We start from the raw sequence: 21,970 nt of genomic DNA on the forward strand, positions 1-21,970 counted from the left end.
TACCAATGCAAAGTATGGCTGTAGCCTACACACCTTATGAACAGTTCCCAAATTTCTTCATTTTACCATTTTGAAAATAATCATACTTCCCACAAAGTTATATCCAAATTATACCTGGCAACATGAGACAGGCCATTCATCTCTCCTTCATATTTCAAAGGTTTTAACAAATGATTTCAAATAACGTTATGAAACTACAAAGCACCAGAGTTTCACAATCTAATAACATATATTTGAAATTATTTCCCTGGTATTGTAAGTGTTTGTTTTGCATGCTTTCTTCCTCTGCTGTAAAGATCCTTGTACATACATTTACATAAATTGCTTTTCTAAATTGCAATTCTTTTCATCAGGATGGGACTTTGCTTAAAATATTTTCGTTTGGTTTGCTATGCATTAAAGACCCTCATTTGCATTCCAGCCTCAATTTAAATGTAAATTTTACATAATTATTCAACTGTACACAATTCTTTGCCACTATCTATCGCTCTCTCTCTCTCTCTCTCTCTCTCTCACACACACACACACACACAAATTTTCCCTTTATAAAGTGATGATGTTGATTCTGTTTTTGAATCATTTGGAAAATGAAAAATAAATACAAAAATAACTAACAATAATAATAGACTGACATCCAGTTATATTGACCATGTATGCTTGGTTACTTAGAACTTGCACGTAAAAATAATACCTTAAGACCACATAAATAATGATAGGTTGTACCATTGGTACTCACAGGAAAACATGCTGTGCAGAGAGCCCTGTATAAGACTACTTGAAATGTTACGGGAGCAGCCGAGTACAGAAGAACTAAATTTTAGGGACAGTGTGTGCCACGCTCACAGGCGGCAAGAGTGTCCCAGGGAGCTTGTGCTCAGCTGACTGAGCTGCAGCAGGGCTGGCGAGGACGCGGGCAGCTGGGGGGGGTCTCAGCTCGCTGCACACCAGCTGCCTGGTGAGGCTGTGCAGGAGTGTGCGCGTGTGGGAGCTCCTGCGCTGTGGGACAGCGTGCCCTCAGGGCTCACGGTGTGCAGACAAACCCGGGCCTTGCAGCTCGGTTCAGGAGGAAGAGAAAAATGCTCCGCCTTCATTGTATCCTGCCTGAGTCTGGTTTAAGAGTTCACTGTTAAATATACTGTTAGCAATTGCCTGTGCCATTCTCCTTGAAAGCAGTCAAAACAGCTTGATAAAGCAAAATGACCTGGCAGTCAGGAAAATATTTGTTGTTATTGTTTTTTTTACTTTCTTTTTCCTTTTTCTTCAATAAAAACATTACACTGCAACTAGCAAAGCATTCATCAAATTAGAAATCAAAGTAATCTCCCCACAGATTAACACAATAGATATTAGTATTACTGACTGTATGCCATGCACTTAATCTGAACTGACAACCCACGAGATAGTCGGATCTTCTCTTTTTTGATTGATGTTATAATACATAATATTGTATTGATATTGTATACATTGTAATACCAACTACAAGAAAGGTAATTTATCTTATATTGAGTAAATAATGAAAGTTGTCAGTTCATCTTGGTAATAGCTGCATTCTGTACCTTATGAGGTTTAGTTTCAATCAAATGTGAAATGCTTGATCACCTGTGAAATTATCATAGACAGCAGGAGCCTCTGAGTGTTGACATATTGATTTCTGTCCTAGAGCTTATTTTTGTTTATCTAAAAATGACATTAGTTAATAGCCAGTGCATTGACTTGGTGGGAAAGTAATTCAATTTGTTGTGTGACTGTATTTTTTTCTCTGTCATCACTCTAGAAAAAAATAATGGCCACCAAAACACAAATAAATAATAAAATCCATAGAAGACTTCAACATGTTTTATAGCATGTCAAGTTATCTGTTTGAATGATATAAACTAGCTGCAAAGACATGAGTTAAATGGACATCATCAAGGAGAGGCTGACATTTCATACACATGTTCATGACATCGTTCACATGTTAAAAACCTGAGTATGCAGCATAGGCAGATGCATGGAAAAGTGTCTTAAGTGTGGTAATGCATAGTTTTTCACTTTTATTCATCAATATAGCTCTTTCTTCTGAAATAAATTAAGGCCATGCTTATCTATTCATTTGTACAGGAAAGACCTTTGGTAAATCATAACATATAACTAGTCAACTAAAGTCCTTAATTGTTGTAATCACTATTATGACCATCATCATCATCATCATCATCTTACCAGCAATATGAAAGCTGACAGCTGGGCCGTCTCAGACTGGAAGGATGAAAGAGTAAAACTCCTCAAGATTCCCCTGAAATGAAAAGAATGAAAAATGCCATGAACAGATTGCACCTTGTTTTGCTGGGTGCCACTCTTCAAACAATCTTCTAAGCTCCATTTTACAATGCAGACTGCAACACTATGTTCATTCAGCATCTGTTGGACTGTAGACTGGGTTCCATTGACAGGCTATGGGTAATTTCCATGCCACTGAGTTTGTATGTCAATAGATAATAAATATTTGCGTGTGAGAGGAATTTGTTTAAATTAAATACATCCATTAAGAAATACACTCATTCCTTTGCACATTTAATTATCATTTATTTTGCTTTTCAATTGTGATTTTGCAATGTTGACTTAGTAATTAGTTTCTACTGGTCATACCTGTTCTCACTTGACTGGCTTAATTCATTAGGTTTCTGCTTTGCTCAATTGACTGCTCTGAGATAATAGGGAGGAAAAGCGCGGAGCTGAAACCTAGAGGGCTTGTATACAATCGTTCACCACCTTTTACCATCTACCCTGGAGCAATCAATGAAAGACATTAGAGAACCATCACATTGCCCTGATATCAATTTTTATATATCTTGCCAAAGAGAGGAGGCAGTTTCTTAACAGCGCAATCTTTCGTCTAACAGGATAATGCAGATCAATCAAAAACAAAGAATATGCTCTAGCAATAAAGAAGGAATGAACCATTATTTATTTTCCAGCCATCATAATGTATCCTTACAGTTAGTAGGTGATACCTCCAACTATGCTTCCCTGGGGTTAATTTTCAAATTATTGAAACATATTATTATTATTATTATTATTATTAGTAGTAGTAGTAGTAGTAGTAGTAGTAGTAATAGTAGTAGTAGTAGTAGTAGCAGTAGTAGTAATAGTAGTAGAATAACTTGTAATAGTATACTAACAATTATTAAAATAAATATTTCAAAAAATCAAGAAAAACTTATTAGTTTACACGTTAAAGACAGTAAGTCCATCAACAAGTCAGATACACAGGCACACAGACTGAAAGATAGAGAAGCCAACCCTTTTAACAGCTTTAAAAGCTCTACATTTTTGTCACAGTTCTTAGGAGTTTTTATTGTCCGTGAGATGCTGTTCACATGTCAACTTGTTCAAATGGAATTATGCCTCTAGGGGGGATACTTAATAAGAAGCAGATCAATGGAAAACTGGGTTTTGCCCTTTAACTTTTTTCATCACTGCAAGCATTCATTTGAGTGTCACCACTCCAACTAATCTGTCATAGAATATTGTTTAAAAATTTTAATGTGCTCTTTATAAACCCCTCTTCAATTATACACCAGAGCTTCATACTTATTTTCCTTACTTCTTAATATGCAAATAAGATGTTTACTGAGAAGATCAAAGTTTTTTTTTAAGATCTAAAAATGACATTTCATTATGCAAGCCAACAAAGAGCAAATGTCTGCTTACAACATGCTCAGAGCATACTGATTAATTAGCTTGTTTAATTAGTTTAATGACTTAGAGAAACACAGCTCCAGCCACCCAAGAAGCAATGCTAATGGACTCCTGTCTATAGCAATTACTGTGTACATAATTTACCCCTCATAGTCAAGATCACTCATAGTAGGAACCCCACAACAGAGCATATTGTTGGCACAGCCTTTAAGAAGGATAGCATTTTCCCTCCAAAAAAGTTGCATCCACAGATGATGGGGGTTTGAGTGGAGGTGCAGTCATGTCTGCCAGGATGACAATCAACTGATTTGCACAAACAACTATAAGAAATGTTCAAAAATGACTAATATGAGAGCTAACTTTGAGAGTCCTGGCTGTGCAAGAGTTAATCTTGGGAATCTCTAGGGAGGCTGATGGCTTCTCATCAACATGGCATTGTAAAGCTGTAAAAGCAATTCACTGGTTTGTTGGATTATTAAAGCATTATTAAAACGGTGATAAAACTATAGCCAGGAATACTTTAGCTACCATTGCCCTACTACTGATGATCCCTTTTTATACCACGGTGTAAAATATAGCCCACTGCACTTTCTGTCTTCACCCAACTAAGAGTGGTGAAGAACCTGGGCTACATCACACCCAAGCATGAAATATCCACCATTAAAAATAACAGAACTAAATTACACTTTGCATTTTATGTTTATATCTGCCCTGCAATAAATCAGTCACTGAAGGTTTTGCCTTTCATCATTTTAATACAAGGTGGTTAGATAAGGTGTTGTTCCTTATCTAAATATGCTTAGCAATTCCGTTGTCCAGGGCGACTGACATATATTGCATTGTACAGATGATCCCTCTACACAGTTGGATATTTAAAGACAGACTTTTATCTTGCTGTAGGTCGCTGACCATAGATTCCAATGAAATGATACCAAGGTAATATCATTTTGTAGTTTTAATTTAAAAAATGTATGCAATGTCAATCAACTTGACATAAAGGATGAGTAAGCATTACTCATCACTGAGCTTTTGTGCTTTCTTCCCATGTTATTTTGGAATTGTGTACACTTGTTTCACCTCACCACAAAGACATTTGCACTTATGATGGAGAACCAAGGCAAGATGAATGCAATCCTTCAATATACTCATGACATGTAGCTAACTGCTATTTTGCACTACAAGTTACAAACCACACTTTAGGGGAGTAGGCACTCAAAGAAGGACATGCACTATTCCACTGATGTCATGCCTGAGAGAAGTGGGACAAGCATGGCCAACCTTCCCATCCCTACCCCCAGCTGAACAAAGTGAATTAGTTCTGCCACTATGGGATGGCATACAGCCATTTTCAAACCCAGGCCATAGGGCTCAGGCTGCCCTCAAAGCAAAGACCTTGCTGACTGAGACACTTCATGGACCCCACATCACTGAATTTTAAGAGAAAATAGACAGGAAAAAAAGAAAACACAGACTAAGAAATATGTAAATACAAATAGACTCATTTACATTTTTAAAATATAAAAGAAATATAAACAAATGCAAGATTTTTTTAAAGAATGATCCTTGTAAGCTCAACCTTAGAGGAGATTGTTATCACTCACTAAATATAACTCAGAAATGTAGGATCAGTGCTGGGACCTTACAGGTGCTGTAATTGTGGTTCTGACTCAGTAGAAAACCCTCTGAGGGAGGAAAGATTCTACTCCACTGAGCACATTAAAAACTAAGGTCAAAGCTCCCTCTCTTCACTGCCTGGAATATTGGCACATTCCCTACCATAGATTCCGTAGTAAGCTAAGGTCTGGTGCATGCGGTTCATGCTTTTTTCCAATGAATATTAGCATTATGGACACTAGCTGGCATCTTGCCATTTATGGCAATAAGAACAAAGAATGCAGGTTATGTATATCTTATGTCAGTCAATTTAGAGGTGCCTGAGCTGTCATAAACAATAATAGGTATGTATTCTTCTTATTCCTTTTTTTACTTTCAAAATGAGAAAATGACCAGTATTGAACATCCACTGCTCTTTCAAGTGAGGGATGTAGTGGGTACATTCAAATCTACCAGTAATGGTGCATACTTTTACTACACAGTTGATCATTGGGTGTAGCATGCTTTCACAAAACATCTTCACAGATTATGCCTTTTACGTTACTTTCATCTTTCATATCAGAAGTTCACAAAGTCACAGGTAGGGGGAGAAATATAAGAAAGTTCTGCATTTCCTACTTGTTTTTTTAGTGAACCTGTTCAGCAATTCACTCAACTAATGAAAATAACACACACACACACGCTCACACACACACACACACACACACACACAAAAAAAAGCAGTTACCTCAGTTAGAAATCAGTTATATGGAAAATTACAGTGCCACAAAACACTTGCCATTGTATCTGTGATTCCTGCTTACTGATACTGATTTGCAACCACAGGGACTATGAATACAGACAGATGAATACAAAGAATGTGTACAATGCTGTACAATGCTATTATTAGATTAAAAGTTTGCAGTGCAACAGAATGCTCAGTCAGGTGCAATATGTTCACTTTAGCCCAAGCAGTTACATCTCTGCTCAGCATCACATACTTTGTTGACACCATTCTGTCAGAAACTCAAGCTAGCTTGTCAGCGTACTTTTCCATGCTGCTAAAACAAGCCTGTTAAAATCAGCAGCATAATTATTTTCTTTGCCTGTCTCTCAACCAACAGCTGGCACGGTGTCAATTGTGTGCATTATGAGCAATGCCTGAAAACTGTGACATGTCTAACATACTTCAATTTCTCACAGAGGCTATTTATTCTGTTAATTATAACTAAAATAACCAAGTGTGACCATGATATTTGTCATGCTGAAGGCCATTTATATTACAGTCTGTTACATGAAAATCCTTAGCACAGCTAACTTGTAGCATTTGATCTGTCAGCCTGGTACCTGATTTTGACAAAATCAGCACTGGCATCAAACTGCTAAAAAATATCATCAATCACAGACTCTGACCAGATTATAATAGTAATAGTAGTAGAAATGTTGTTTCCTAAGCACAAATGGAAACACTGGCCTTCAGTCTGGTTCCTATACAGAATGGAAGATACATTTGCTATCATACTATTTTTATAATGCATACATTAAATATCCCTTTTAGCCATAGGGTTACAGCTCTGGAAGTGAATTATTGATGTAAGATAATTTCACAAGATGCACATTTCTATAAGACTGTATTGTCTGCTCTTGAGAATACCAAGAATTCATAAAATAAAAACAAGGTGCCTTAATTTTATTACTTCTGACAGGAGAAAGGGCGGCTGACCACACCATTTACAGCTTGCATCCTTTTTGTCCTGACATTTAAGCAACACAAACACATTTCTTCCACAAAGCTGGTGATTAGTGCTGTAAGGGCATCCCTCCTCTGGTTCACTGATGCTGCAGACCGATAAAAGTAGAGGAAACTCCAGCTATCCCTTCTTCAATCAAATCTTCCATCAGCAAGTGTCTTTCATCAGCACTAACCTGTTTCCCATGAGGTATCCTAATCTACTCAGCAATGTGATCTTAATCATTCAAATGTCACATCACCGCCCTGGATAAGACTGCTATCAGCACTGTTAGGAGAGAAGAAAACACATTAAGTGCTGGCTGAGGAATTAAATAAAAGAGGCAGGCTGTCTGGCTTTGGGCTCCTAAGAAACTCAACACTCATCTGTTCTTCCAGTGAGCTCTGCAGAAGATAACAGTATTGATTATATATTAAAGGTAATTTGGTTGCATATCACCTATGCTCTTCAGGGTGGTGCCCTTCATACTAATCTAATTGCATTCCGTACTGAACTTTCTTTCCTTTGGAAAAAATATACGTACTGAAGTGTAAAGGAGTCAGGGCATTAACATATTCAGTGCGTGCATTGTATAGTTATGTTGTGCATGGATTATATATGTAAAATTGTGCTTTTCTTGCTCTTTTAGTTGCTGTTGGTTTGTTTTTCGTTTATAGCTTCCCAGCGCAATGTATTGACATATTATCATTCAGTTTGATGAACTTCACCAATCAAAATGTGTTTCAGCATTTGTGTGTGTGTGTGTGTGTGTGTGTGTGTGTATTGGGGGGAGGGAGACTCATATAGAGAGCACTTCTGTACTCCATTTGGTGAGTTTTTTGCTCTTTTTATACCTGTCCCAAATTGTTATAATCATAGTACATCAGGCACTAAGTCTCTTTCATATGTCCAGAGGTCCCCATGGCCTTGGCTTCCTGAAAAGCAAGTAAATAAATAAATCTACCCTTTCTGATTTTCCCATATAAATCCCATCTTTCTCAGTGTAAATCTTTGTTATGTGCCTGGTGCCATTTTTTATTAACTGTTTTGGGATCAATTTATCACATTTGTGGACAAAAAATGTCTGGGGATACTCTGTATCCATTTGATTTATGTAGCTCTTGAAAAGAAAGGGTATATTTAGGTCATTGAAATTCCAGGTACAACATTTTCCCCATATACTGAATTAATTTCATTGCCTCTGGAAGAGACTACAATATATTCAACTGGGGTAGAGGAAATGAAGAATAATCTCCAAAATTCTGTTGACTGCTCATTCATTTGAAGGGGTTTATGTGTGGAGAATAACCACTAGTCTGTGCTGTTAAACCAGAAATGCCTCAGAATCAACTTGACCCACTTTCACATAGGAGAGGGGATATGATTTCATACAGCACCTTTTCCCAGCCTGCCTCTTAATCTCAGGACCAGCAATGGACTCATTACACAGTGACAGATTAGGAACTCTCCATATTTAGAGGCATACTGTACCTTTGATCTGCATGTTTAGAATTAGAGCATTTGGACCTTTTTTCCACTGTACAACCCTATACTAATCAGTTCACTTGGAGCTGTATGTTGCAAGAATGTGTTGACAAGTTGCATCACTCTCTTCTCAACATGAAAGTAGCTCAAGTGTAACAATCCCGCACCTTAAACATGCACATTTGGAATCTTAAGGGAGGTTATCTGCAAAAAACAAAACAAAACAAAGACACTGAATCACTGGGGCTGCTGTTTGAGAAAATAAAAATCAAAATGTCAAATTCTTAATGACAAAGACTTGTATGTAGGCATGACTGATTGCTTTGTGCATTGGGCAGACCTGCTGATTTCACTACCCAGTGCAAGTGTGTGTGTGTGTGCGTGTGTGTGTGTGTGTGTTTGTGCGTGTTTGTGCATGCATGTTAAAATGTGTATCATTCCAAACACCAATGAGGTGTTCCCTCTTCCTCAATTCAAAAACAATTGTCTTGGCTCTGGGCTGCAATCATCTTTCTTAAAGACTAATGGGCCTGTTCATATCTCAGTTTGCCTGTGTGTCTGAAATGGGCACAAGTTTCTTTTGTTTTGTCTATTTTCATAATTATGACACTTTAGTTACTGCTGTAAGAGTGAGAGGGAACATAGCAATGTTCTGGTTACAAGGAGAGAGCAACCCTTTATCCAAACAGGATTAAACAACACCAATAGATAAGGGCAAATCAAAAAGCTTTACACAATACCCAACTCATGCTTCACTCAAGCACCCCACCACCACCACCACCACCACCAAAGGGGCTTTGTAATTTTTTGGAGTCTACTAAAATATATTTAATTGAAGAATTTTAAAAAGGTGGTATTTTTGCAAGTACTTACAACTCTTGAGCCCTAAAACTCATAACGTCAAAAGTGTTGTAGAAATCACACAGAATTACAAGGCGTTATCTGCAGAAATGAAGAATGATCGAGGATCTGCTTCCATTTCACTAAATCTATCAAGTGTTTGCCCCAGTTTCAGAAACAAGGCCAGACAAATCTGACTTTACCTTCGAGAAACAAGGGACTGAGGACTATTTCACACATTCTGATCAACGTGTACACAGTTCACAACAAATGGAAACAAATATGCTCCAACAACCTCATATTTTAGAGGTGAAACAGCAGAACATCCTTAGGGCTGGTTTAGTGTCCAGGGAGGTGAGTTCAAACATCCCCTTGAATGCTCCCACACTGAACAGCCACTTATGTAGTCAACTACCGTATGACAGATAGCACTGCCAATATACGCACAGAATATATATAAAGCCAAGATAGGATAAAGACAAAGTAGTGCATCGAAATGCACTGAGATCCTGTTAAATACACCAGGGCCCATATAAATATTTCACTGTCTCCTTATTAAATCTTTATTGGGAATGATTTACTCAACTGGAACTACCTGTCTACCTGGAAAAAAATGGAAAAAGTGATCACCCACTCAGATTAGGGATCTGTTGGGGATGGAAATGGTTAGTTCATACACACATAACAAAGTGCATCCCTGGCTTTAGTGTGAAACGAACCAATGTTCAGTTTTCGTTTGTATGTTTTTATTTTATTTTTTTTTTCCTAACAACATTCAGGACATAATACTCCTGAAATAATGATGACTTCCTGTGTTTTAGTGTTTATATGAGCACAGTGGATGAATGTGCACACTCGTGCTCACAGACAGTGAGCTCATAGGTGCAGTTATATTCAAATAGATTCTAGTTGACTCTGGAAGAGGACAGATGAATGTCAATTTTCACATGCTGCCCACTTATCCGAGGGAAACAGACATTTGGTGTTGAGTTTCAATGAAGCTGGCCAAACAGCAAGTCACATGCCACAGAGATCTACCTCCCTCTAAGCGAGCGCTCCGATTTTAACAGTCATGATGGGCGGAGAGTTTTTTTTGGGGAACAGTGCGGCGAGGATGAAAGACTGCTGATAGAGAAACGCTGAATTTCTCATCTCGTTCAGCTTCCAGTGTGACATCCTCTTGCACCACTGTGTGACAGGGCTCCTATTTTGCCGAGGAAAACTGATGAATCCACATTGCCTTCTCCGTTGCCCAATTACACAGAGGCATTTCCAGGTAAGGTCAAGGGCGAAGCTGTATCCTCCCTGCACTGTGGTTCTACCTTTCTGATCTGAAACCTGTGAAGGAGTGGAATGCATTACCACCCGCATCTAATGACCGACAGAATGTTGAAAGCGGAACATTTACCAGGGAGATAAGAAACACAGACAGCGGCAATAGTTTTCAATTTCAGGGATATTTCCCTGGCCAAAAATAAAGTAAAAATCTATTAAAATGGTGCCTACAACAAAGCTAAAAAATTGCTGAGTTTGGTGCATACAGTATGTGTATAGGCATAGACAATACTTGTAAAAAAAAAAAAAAAAAATATTTAAGGATGGTGCTTTTTCCCTACTTTCTGCTACTATTAATACTACTCAGAGAGACAGCAATTTGAGTCATCTTAATTAATGATAATGCCGAAATGGCAAAGCTGATGAAACACAGTGATGGAGTATTTTCGCAAATTACATTTTCACAATCTGCATGCTTTTCGCCTTTGATTAGGTCTCAGACACAGTACCTCACACTTCAGCTGCTCTATGTTTTAATGAAGCCCTTCACTTACTCCGTGTGGCTATTTTTTTCCCTGTCTCAGCTGGAGAGCGATGCCCTAATTTCTACTATAAGAAAGAAAAAAAAAAGGAGATCCTCATTCTCATTAAAAATTGCTTCAATTATTGAAACGGAGGGCATACTATGAGACTTTTTCTCCTGCCTTTAGTCCATGGTGATTTTCTTGAATGAGCCCCCCCCTCAGAAACCAACGTGGCTCCTTCAGTAGGCGAAAGTGACACTGTGGGCTTGTTTGTCAGCTGACTGACTTTCTGCTGGGCACATGTCCCAAAATAGTTATCCCTACACCTGCCCCACCTCATGTGCATTTACAACACAAGAGCCAGTCTTAGATGAATTGAACCTTATATACAGTATAAAGATCTAAAAAAATAAATAATTTGGATGTAAGTGTAAAATCTACCATTGTCACCATGCCACAGCTTTAATGGATATGTGGATGGCATGTGAGGATTTTAAGTATGGTAAAATATAAAAAGAATACATCTTTTCTATTTATACATCATGGTAAGAGAATATATCTATGAGTCAGCCAACAGCTATATGACAGTTCCCTTTCCTGAAGCAATTATTCTTCCCAAACAAAACAAATCAAAATGAAGTACCCTTTTAAAATGGTAGCTGTATTCCCTGGGCTGAGAGGAAAGAGCATCTGCCATTCAAAAGAGCAGAGCATTCAGAGAAAATCCAAGTGGCTGTGTTATCATGAGGGCCATCAGGAGCTCAGAGCAGGTGCCTGGGGAGTCAAAGCTGGCCATCTTTCTTGGATGTGGGAGATTTCTTTTAAAGCACAAAACCAAACCCCTCCTTCCATCTGCTTGCTACTCACTCTGTATGCAGACATGCTGCATGCAATCCTTTGCTTCTTTACTTTGTCAGATTTTATAGCTGAACTGAGCTAAAGCATAAAACAACGACTGTAGTTTGGAACTATCATAGGGGTGTCTTTCTTTATTGACAAAGACCATGAAGATTAATTTAATAACTTTTTTGAACATTATTGAATGTTTTTGCAACTAAGATGTTCATTAGCATTTTTTTTTCCCAAAGAACCATTTAGTTCGTACTGATGTGATCCACATGTTTTCTATTCAGACAATGTGATTTTTTGATGAAGACTGCATTGATTCTGTTATTAATCTCAACGTTGTCTGATTTCAGAGCCCACCATAACAGCCCACCCACAAAATGTAAAGATCAACGAATTAGTGCAAAGCCACTGAGACTTACTGATAATGTGGTAAATACGATACACCTGGCAGTCTCAAAAGTGCAAAAAAAAAAAAAAAAACAAGAATAATTGGAAACACATGTAAACAATCAGGTAGCCACACAGCAGTCAGTCAATCACAACAATCAATTAAGGCATTTAAGTCAACACAACTACCAATTACAGCAATTAAAGCAGCAGGGCGATCTTCAGAAATCGTTATGTGGAAGTTTACATGAAATTAACGAGGAACGATTAAGCTCTTAATTTAGACCTATTGGTCCTGGGGTTTGGAGGCACATCATCCAGTCATCCTCTTCAATTTAGAAATGGTTCGAGGAAATCAACAACCCTTTTCTCGTGAGCTTTCAACTTTCTGATCCAGCTTTTGCTCTCGGTTTCTTTAGCTGTTTTTTATTACTATTTTATAATATTGCACACAGAATGCCCAAGTGAATTATTGGAATCACTTCCTGGACATCCCAAGCTGAATAATTACCCCAATCAGGCCCAGATGGAATACATTGGAACCAAACCAATGCACTAATCTACCCTTTCATAAACAGAGGGCATGTAGACACCTCTTCAACAGAGAAATCTGACTTAATCCATTTTCTGGACATAACACATTTCCCCCCAGAGACAACAGATAACAACAGAGTTTTTTTTTTTTTTAATTATCTTTGAATGTAACATGATGAAGTAAAAGCTTCCTTACAATAATGTAACAGGTATTCTAGTCCCCAAACAGAATGAAAATATGTCACAAAATATCTGACAGATTTTTATTATTTATATTTAAAATAAGGATGTCATATACAGTTCCCCACATATGTATTCATACCCCTCCTTTGAGAACAAAAACATAATAATAGAATAAAATGCACTGGGCGCTTTTCTGCGTAACAACGTTAAAACATTTTAAACATTGTAATATCTTATTTGCTACAGCACTACGAAGAGTAAATTCACATTATTCACATGAATTCTGTTTCAGAAAATAATGAATTTTAATAATTAGGTATTATGTATTTATTATGAACAACCAGAGATGAAAAGGCATACATTTGTCTCATTTTTGGCATAAAAGCATCCCATGGGCATAGGTGCAAAAGTATAAATATTAAATATAAATATTTTAGATAGATATTTTATGTGAAGAATGTCACATACTTTGAGTATGTACATATGAATATTCTTAAGTTATGCATGCATAAACCGAATAATAAGACCTGTCAAATCAAATTATGTGTTGTTAATACGATTTTCCTGCATGTTTTTTTTTTTATTATTAATTGGCCAGGAAAAGTGGAAACATTTCTCATATTTTCCCCATACCATATCTGTGTTCCTTATTTAAAACTAGGCAGACAATTCTTGTTGTCACTGAAATGACAGATTCTCAACATGCAGTACACTTGATAATAATCTCTCTATCGCTCAGGCTGCCAGCCTGTCTCACTGTGAGCATGCTTCTTCTCCTCACTTTACATCAGAAGTTGACTGCCTGTTTCCGTGCGTCCAATTAGTTAATAAGGGACCACGAGATCAGAAACCAGCCTCTTTGCTTCAAACTTAATATTTCACATTTGCAATTCAAATTAACATTGCACAAGGAAAAATACAATACTAAACAAACCCAAAACACATCCACAGCTGAAACCCGGGGAATGACAGTAACATATTCTCTTGTAAACTAGCTGCACAGAGTGTGTGCAGCTGATGTATGAACCATGAAAAGACAGCAAAAGGTAGATGAGCAAGCACCTGGGTGGAGGCAATGACATACGGAGGGGAGGAATTTAACTAGGCTTGTAAAAGTTGCATCAGCAAATCAGGGCATTGTGAGGGTTTATTAGTCCAAAACATGTACACAGAAATGTGTTTACTATTAAACAGTAATACACAAATGCGTGTGATGCAATGATCAGTAACAGTCTTGAAGATGAAGCGAGCAAATATAATTATTATCAATTCCTATAAATATAAGTGCAATGTTTGACAACATTCATGGAATTTGGACAGCACACTTTACCTCTGGGGTCAATCAGCATCAAGGGAGATGATTCCATCTCAGCATGTCATATGCTACCTTCAGACTTGCATCTCATGACCAAATGCACTGTTTCGTTGAGTATTCCCAAGTGCAGGAAAAGGAGGTCATGGATGCCGTATTTGTACATTTGTGTAAATGTAGTGAACCCAGTGCATGGGATCAGACCCCATTGCATGGCACCCTAAGACATGAGCACTATTCCCTTCAATGTCTTGTGTGCAGTTTTTGGTTCTTTGCATTCAACTTCAGATCAAACCGTTACTTACAACTGGAGAATGTCTGGCACTAAGAGGAAGCCAAGAAAATATCAGATGACATTTTCTGCCAAGCAGTATTTTTGCTCACGCTTGTCACAACCTGACAAGACAGACACATAAAATGTTTATTTTACTTTTTAACTTAAACTCAGATTCAAGGAATTATTTTTTGTTGTTGTTACAGCAGGACCATTATGATTTACGACGGCAATTCTGTGTGAGAACACTACAGTTAAAGGTGTTCCCGCTATTAGGTTAATTGGGGGTATCTTACATGCAGAGTTCAACTAGCATGCCTAAGTTCACGGTTTCAGAGCATTTGAGATATATCAGCAATTATGGCATAGAAAACTGTATACACAGATTTGAGAATGCCCACTTTATTTTGCGTGTGCAAATTATTCTTCCTACTCTACTGAGTAGGAAAAAAACATGATAGTGCTTCCATTCATGACTTATCTGAGGCTCCTTCACAGTTACACCTAGAATTCAGTGGTATCACTGATTCATTCTTCTTTGCATGGCCCTACACATTGCCCCATTAGACCAACAGACAAGACTGAATTGCAAAAAAGCCTGTATTTAATTTCACAAAATTACTGAACCATTGTTTTGACTCTGCATTTTAAAGTCCTTACTCGCACATTAATATATTGTAAAGCCTATTTTAAATGTATTGTTGTGATTAAGACTTCAATCTTCCGATTGCACATAGGCAACGTATGTTGGTAAGTCTTTGAGTCACAGCCCCATTCACCTTGTCATAAAATTATTCTTTATGGTTGCTTTCGAGTGAGATTTATTAGGCAAGAACTAAAATGTTTCACTTGATAAAGTCCCAGACTGTAAATCATCATTTCTGCACTAAAGTATCAAGGACAGGGCATGCTAGTTAAATGGTAGTTTAAAAAAAAAGGAATAGAAGTAGAACCAGAGACGAAGTTGCAGTATAATGTATTCGGCAGCATCAAAGCTATAAGGCGAAGTGCACTAAATAAGCAAGTCACTATTGATTTTGCACTACACATAGCTTCCTGTGCTCATAATATTGCTCCTATATTTTTTGATGTGCTCTCACAATCCACAGTCTCTCATAAAAATTAACTCTTTGCTGTATAGAGCAAAATGTATTTTAATCATGTCCCACTTTTTATTTTTTAGCAACAACTCTGTTAATGAATTCTGTCAAACCTAAAATTGAAATTGAAATCTAAAATTGAAATGGTTTATTGCAACCTATGTAAACTATAAGCTATGTTTGAATTTGGCAACCAGACCATGTAAATCTAATCAAATTCTGCATCTAAAATATGTTACTTTTATTATCTAAAAATGAATACGACATTATTACTACTTGCTATATCACAAACAGGTGTATGCCCATTTTAACTTTTCATGACATGACATTAAATTACATGACATTATTGTCATTTAGCAGGAGCTAACTACACATGAACAAGCATCAGTATAAAATCTAGTGCTGAAATGCATGCATAGATTGAAGTGCAAAGCAATACATCTTATGAACTATACCATTCCAAATGTAATGCTAACACGTCACACGCTCGCAAGTAAAACTCCACATATCCAATAGCATGAAACTTGGAATACACTTCCATAATTGCATATGGGAGACAACAGACCATGATTAGGTAGGGGGCTTGAGGTGTAGGATGAAGAGGTGGCTCTTTAGTCTGTGACAAAAAATGGCCAGTGTTTCACCGATTCTGACAGATTAACCTCCAACACTATGTCTCAAAAAGAATCGCTTTCCTAGAGCACTGAATTAACAGTCATTTAATTTCTTTAGACCTGGGGAGCATGGTGGATTTCTTTATGTAATTATTGTGGCTTTTTGACTTGGAGCATTTTGGTTTGCCACATACACTTAATTATCCCATCATCCCTTAGATATTGCTTACATATGGATTTCCTTCATGGTCCCAGTGCAGCGTACCAGTACATTCCTTTCTGTTTACATGCAGTAGTGGTTCACTTTGCTGTAGTTTCCACTGCAAGCTAAAATAATTACCACTTTGAAGTGAATAATGTTCAGTTTAAATCAGTTCTGTTCAGGAGGTACCACCAGTCAGAATATGAGACCCCTGAACACACGTGGCATAAAATGCATCTTATAGTATCAGATCATTTCAGTAGTGAAATATCCCAAAAACATGCTTGTTCATTAAAAAGGAAGCGCTCTACATATTTCTCCAGGCCATTGGTTAGCTGCTGGTATGCTCTGTGGTAGTTCAGGCTGAGCCCTGGGCAGATGCAGGCTAGAGATTCTTCGTGTCACTTAAGATAAGAAGAGAAATATAATTTATAGCTCTGGGACTGGCTAAGTGCCTGTCTCCGTCACTTCACTCTCACGTAAGCAATCTACTTCAGTGCATTCAGTTGTCAGACACCAACCCTCTGAAAATGGACTTTTAGATTCACCACTTTGAGATTTTATTGAGCGATCTCCTGTCTGTGTATTCCCTATAAGATACTTCACTAGATGCATCAACACACACAATCTAAAAAGATAATGCTGTCACTTAGTGACTCTTTGTTATTTGCACTTTTCACATTATGAATCTGACAGCTTTTATGTTACCTGGAGTACACATCATCATTCTATATGTACTATGATAATTCTATGGAAGAAAAAACAATAAGGCAGAAGACAGGATTAAAAAAAAAAAAAAAAGAAAGAAAACAAAAACAGCAAAAAGTTTTGCTTTTAAATACAAGTGCTTTTGAGCACTTCCTATAGTCTACCATTACAGTCACTTCAAACAATCTTCAAACAAACTGATGTGAAACATTCCCAGTTTACCTTTAACATAGTTAAAAGGAAACTGATTTCAGTATCCAGCCAGAGCTATGCTTCACTGGTTAGATCTTCAAAGTATAATCATTCACTGCTACTCTGTTTTGCCCTATGGCAAGGACAGGACCTAGGTCAAACTCTCTGCTATCAATATAAATGTCTGATGCTTAGAGAAATACACTAATTACTATCACTAAATACCAGCGCTATTATACTTATTTCATTATTCAATTTAATGCATTTGGTCATTTATCTAAATTTTGCAACAACCACTGTACAAATCTACCCAACAGCTATTCTTTCCAAGGACATTTTTTTCGCCAACTCCTATTAATGCATCATTTGCCCATAGTATCTATGTTTTTGTATCACAGATCATCTAATTCATTCTGTTTTAATATCACTTCTGAATAACACACTACCTTCAAATCTCATAGTAAAAGTAGCATTTGACACATTAAAACAAATTTCCTTGTGTCTTCTGTCACAAAATATGGATAAATTCACACATTCTGTATTAAAGAAAAGACCAGCTTGAAAACTTTCATAACCATAGACAATGGAAACCCCCATTATTATTATCCTGCCCCATAATTCTTTTATAACCAAATAATTGAGGGGATTTCCCTTTTTGAAAGTGGAAAAGATTAGTGTAGATTTTTTTTCCAGGTGGGCAAGGTAGAATCTATGGTCCTTTGAAGCTTCAACTGCACATAAGACAAACTGTTAGACTTGATTGCACCCAAGAAAATGCGATGGAATTCACAACAATGTTCATAAATACATACTCACATTGGAGATTAATCAGGTTACATTGTGTGAGAACCTGCAGCTGCCAAATTAAATCATAAAGGTTCTGAACATGGAATATACCCCATTTTTTTAAACAAGGGGACCACCGCACATTGGTTTTACATTATGACAGTATTTTTACATATAGGTATATTTTAGATTTTTAGGTATACTTGTATTTTTCGCATTACATGGTATTAAATTATATTATCCCTTTTCATTATGGTCACAACCATTCAAGATTGAAAAATCCACTTATCAGTGAACAGTGCACATTAAAATTATTGTAACATTGCAACAGTGCTACTTACTATAAGTAAGTTAAGCCATTGTTGATACATGTAGCTTAAGGAGGGTTTGTCATTGGCCATTAAAACTGGACGTTTTGGATGAAATACTAAGGTTTAAGACAATATTACTTGCTGTACTAGGCCAGTATTGGAAGTAAATGTTTACATCACCACACTTCATGGCACATCCTGATTGTGTTTGATTATTTCAGAGACTCCCCGGCTGTGTGTTCTTTATGATGTACACAAGCCCATAAATAACTGATGTGTGATGCATCTTCTAAACTAGAAGAAGGTCAGCTTCTCTGGAAACATGTTCATTTTGAGGGTAATTGCTTCGGATTGAACGTGAAATACCGTTACCTTCTCTCAACCTCTGGAAGATTAGTGTTTGCCTCAGATCAATACAACACAGGCAACTTGTGAGGAATGGGAAGGTCAATGGAAGTGATGGCACACACTTTGGAGATTTCATGTCGGCAGCTTTAATTTTGAGGGGATAAATAATGGGACTCACTTATAGACACATCGGGCTGATTAACATCCCTGATGCCTGCCATGAAGGGCCATAATACAGAAGAGTGAATTGAGAAAACACACTGAAAAAACCCCTGCATGGTATTACAGCTGAAGCACTCTGATGAGGTTGGTGAATAATCTCACATCAATGCTACATGAAATTATAATACACAATACAATCCAACGCGATGTAAGCATTAAATGTAATTAAATATAAGTAAGCAATTTAACTTCGATTTGTGGATTGTGATGATTTCGTGCAAAGGCTTTGTTGTACAAGTTATCTGTTAACCCACAAGTTTGCATATCCAGCAGAAACTTGACATTTCTTATCAAAACAGGATGCATTTTAGTTGTCCTGCTATGCTGTTTAATTGCAAACACAGCTTCCCTAAATTTACATCACTGAGGAAAAGAAGCTGACTAGTCCAAAGTGCTAAATGTATTCATGCTCAATAAAAGCTATTCATCAGCTTAAACTCTGCTGTAAGTTCAAATCAAATTTAAACCACCTGGGATAAGTCTAACTTACTCTCCTGCAAAAGTATGTTGAGGATGGAAACACTAAAGAAAGGCTATGAAGGAAATACACTTCCCAGCCCTCTAATATAACCTGGGACCAAGTTTAACTGAGATTTATGAAGAATGAGGATGTAATAATCAAAGACATATTACCTTCCATGGATCATTGACAGGCCGGTTTTACAGGTAGGTGGCCCACAATAGCAAAACACAGCAAATTTGGGAATAGGAACACCAAAGCAACAAATACGATAAAAATCTTACCCTACAGAACCCTTCAACTTCACTTTTGGGTTAGGGTTAATATGTTCAGCCACTAAAACATGCAAACAAATGACTAGTAATTGACATATTTTGGAGAAAGGCTGAGATTACATTGCAAATTATCATGTATTTTCGTTGAGTTGCAGTGTAATCTCAACCATATTTCGACATCAAAAGTGGGATTTTCAGAATTTTTTTTTTTTTTTTTTCCAGTTCAACAAAGCCATTTGGTTACAGGCAGTTGAATGTGCTTTGAATTCATATTGACAACTCAATATCAATCAAAAGTGAAGCTGAAATGATGTTTTGTGCCTGGAGGGTTAATTGTTAAAATTATAAATTTGACCATTGATAGGCTACTCATGCTAAAATCCCTGAGGCTTTTTTTTTTCAGCCAAGAGCTCACTCAGATATTCCTCTACAGAAGAGATATTTGATACCCACAGGAAAAAAACCGCAATGAACGGTTATAAACTTTAAAAGCTGCACAATATGGCCAGAAGTAGGCAGTTTGAGGATTTTAAGAGGGAAAGCCAATTTGTGTTTACTCTACTGACCGTTCAGCATATACCTGCTTTATGCCTGCATTGTTGGTGTCTCCGTTTGTTTGAATGCAGCTAATTTCCATACCTGGTCTCTTCCTCGGTACTGGTAAAATCAGCACCAGGCATACAGTACCGCAACTTCCTGTGTACCCGACATTGTTTAGAGAGTGTCAGTACACCACCTTTGCTACTGGTAACAACAAAGTGAGAAGCGACACAATTTCATTGTTACTGAAATATTTCAAAGAAGTAGTAGATAAATAAATGGACTTATGTAACTAATAATTGAATCAAACAATACAAACCAGTTTTTAATCCTTATTTGCCTTCATTTTCAAATGAGTAAACTTGCATTGTCCGGTGAACTATGACCACCTTTCCACCCTGCAGGCTATGATTTTACATATTGCAATGCACATACACAGACAGTTCCGCTTTCTCAATGTTCTGATTGATGATGATCTCCATTTACAGCATTAATAAAAATGCCACCAAAGTTTTTGAATGCATAATCCTGATTTACAACAAGAGAGAAGGATGGGTGCTGGGAAGGTCAAGTAAAACCTCCCATAGCTTGGAAGAGTGTCAGCTGTTTTTAAACTTGGCCATCATTGTTAGACCACCCCGCTCCCCATTGCCTATTGTATAGTCCCTAAGGCTATGGGGAACTGAACAGTAATAACTGCACAGCAATTACATCTAACTGCCAGGAACTGCAGATCCTCTCAACTACTACACATTGGAAACACCAAATATAGCTTTTCCTGTTGCAATAACTACTAGGCCTAATGCCTGCTGCTTTTTTATTACAAACTACAACTGCTAAGGGCAGTGTGGCATACAGGCAAGGAACAGTATGTATGTATGTATTCCAAAGGTTGGCACTTCAATTTCCCAGTGGGATCCTAGACCAAATCCCTCACTTAATACCCAGTTGTATAAATGATTTGAAAACTATGTAGCATTAGAACACAAGCTAAGCAACTATAAAGTAATGCAATAATAATATTGTTTTTTAATGCTTCCCCCCTTTTACACAACCCTCTTTAGGAATAGTCCTGAATTAGAAATGAAGAAACGTCTCACTGTGATAGACTCTACAGTGCAGGAGCACTGAACTGAGACAAATCTTCACAAATCTTGATAGGCACCACTCCACTGAAGTCATCTAACCAACTTACAGGTGTCTGATGAGGGGTGACGTTAGCAACATCTGCCAACATACCTACTCCCAATTCTGTCAAACAACACTTCAGTTGTTTCTAACACACAGTTGTTTTTAACAAAGTCTACAGCCCCTCGGATGATTTAGTTTGGGAAATGCACTGGGTACTATTCACAGTACAAGTCATATAGATACATTTTTAGAGTAAACGGTTGAGTAAATTGTTCAGAATTTAAGAGCAAAGTCTTCACTAATGATAACACTAATGTATGTGTGTTTATGTCTTATTTTCAAGAAAATACTGCACGGATTTTTAGAGCTGTGCTCAAAATCTGTTGCTTGTCCCAGTTGTCAGAGAGCTGGTGTACA

General features: G+C 37.3%; 1 protein-coding gene across 11 annotated transcripts in view; it reads right to left on the reverse strand.

Moving 5' to 3' along the window:
* Positions 1–21,970, reverse strand: part of LOC118793016 (receptor-type tyrosine-protein phosphatase delta-like) — a 387,427-nt gene that overhangs the window by 261,540 nt on the left and 103,917 nt on the right. For all 11 annotated transcript variants that reach the window (XM_036550950.1, XM_036550955.1, XM_036550949.1 and 8 more), the window contains exon 4: positions 2,200–2,272. The gene's annotated coding sequence lies outside the window, so the exon portion shown is untranslated. The remainder of the gene's footprint in view (positions 1–2,199; positions 2,273–21,970) is intronic.

The sequence above is a fragment of the Megalops cyprinoides genome, chromosome 18 (assembly GCF_013368585.1).
Source record: "Megalops cyprinoides isolate fMegCyp1 chromosome 18, fMegCyp1.pri, whole genome shotgun sequence".
NCBI classification, from domain to species: Eukaryota; Metazoa; Chordata; class Actinopteri; order Elopiformes; family Megalopidae; genus Megalops; species Megalops cyprinoides.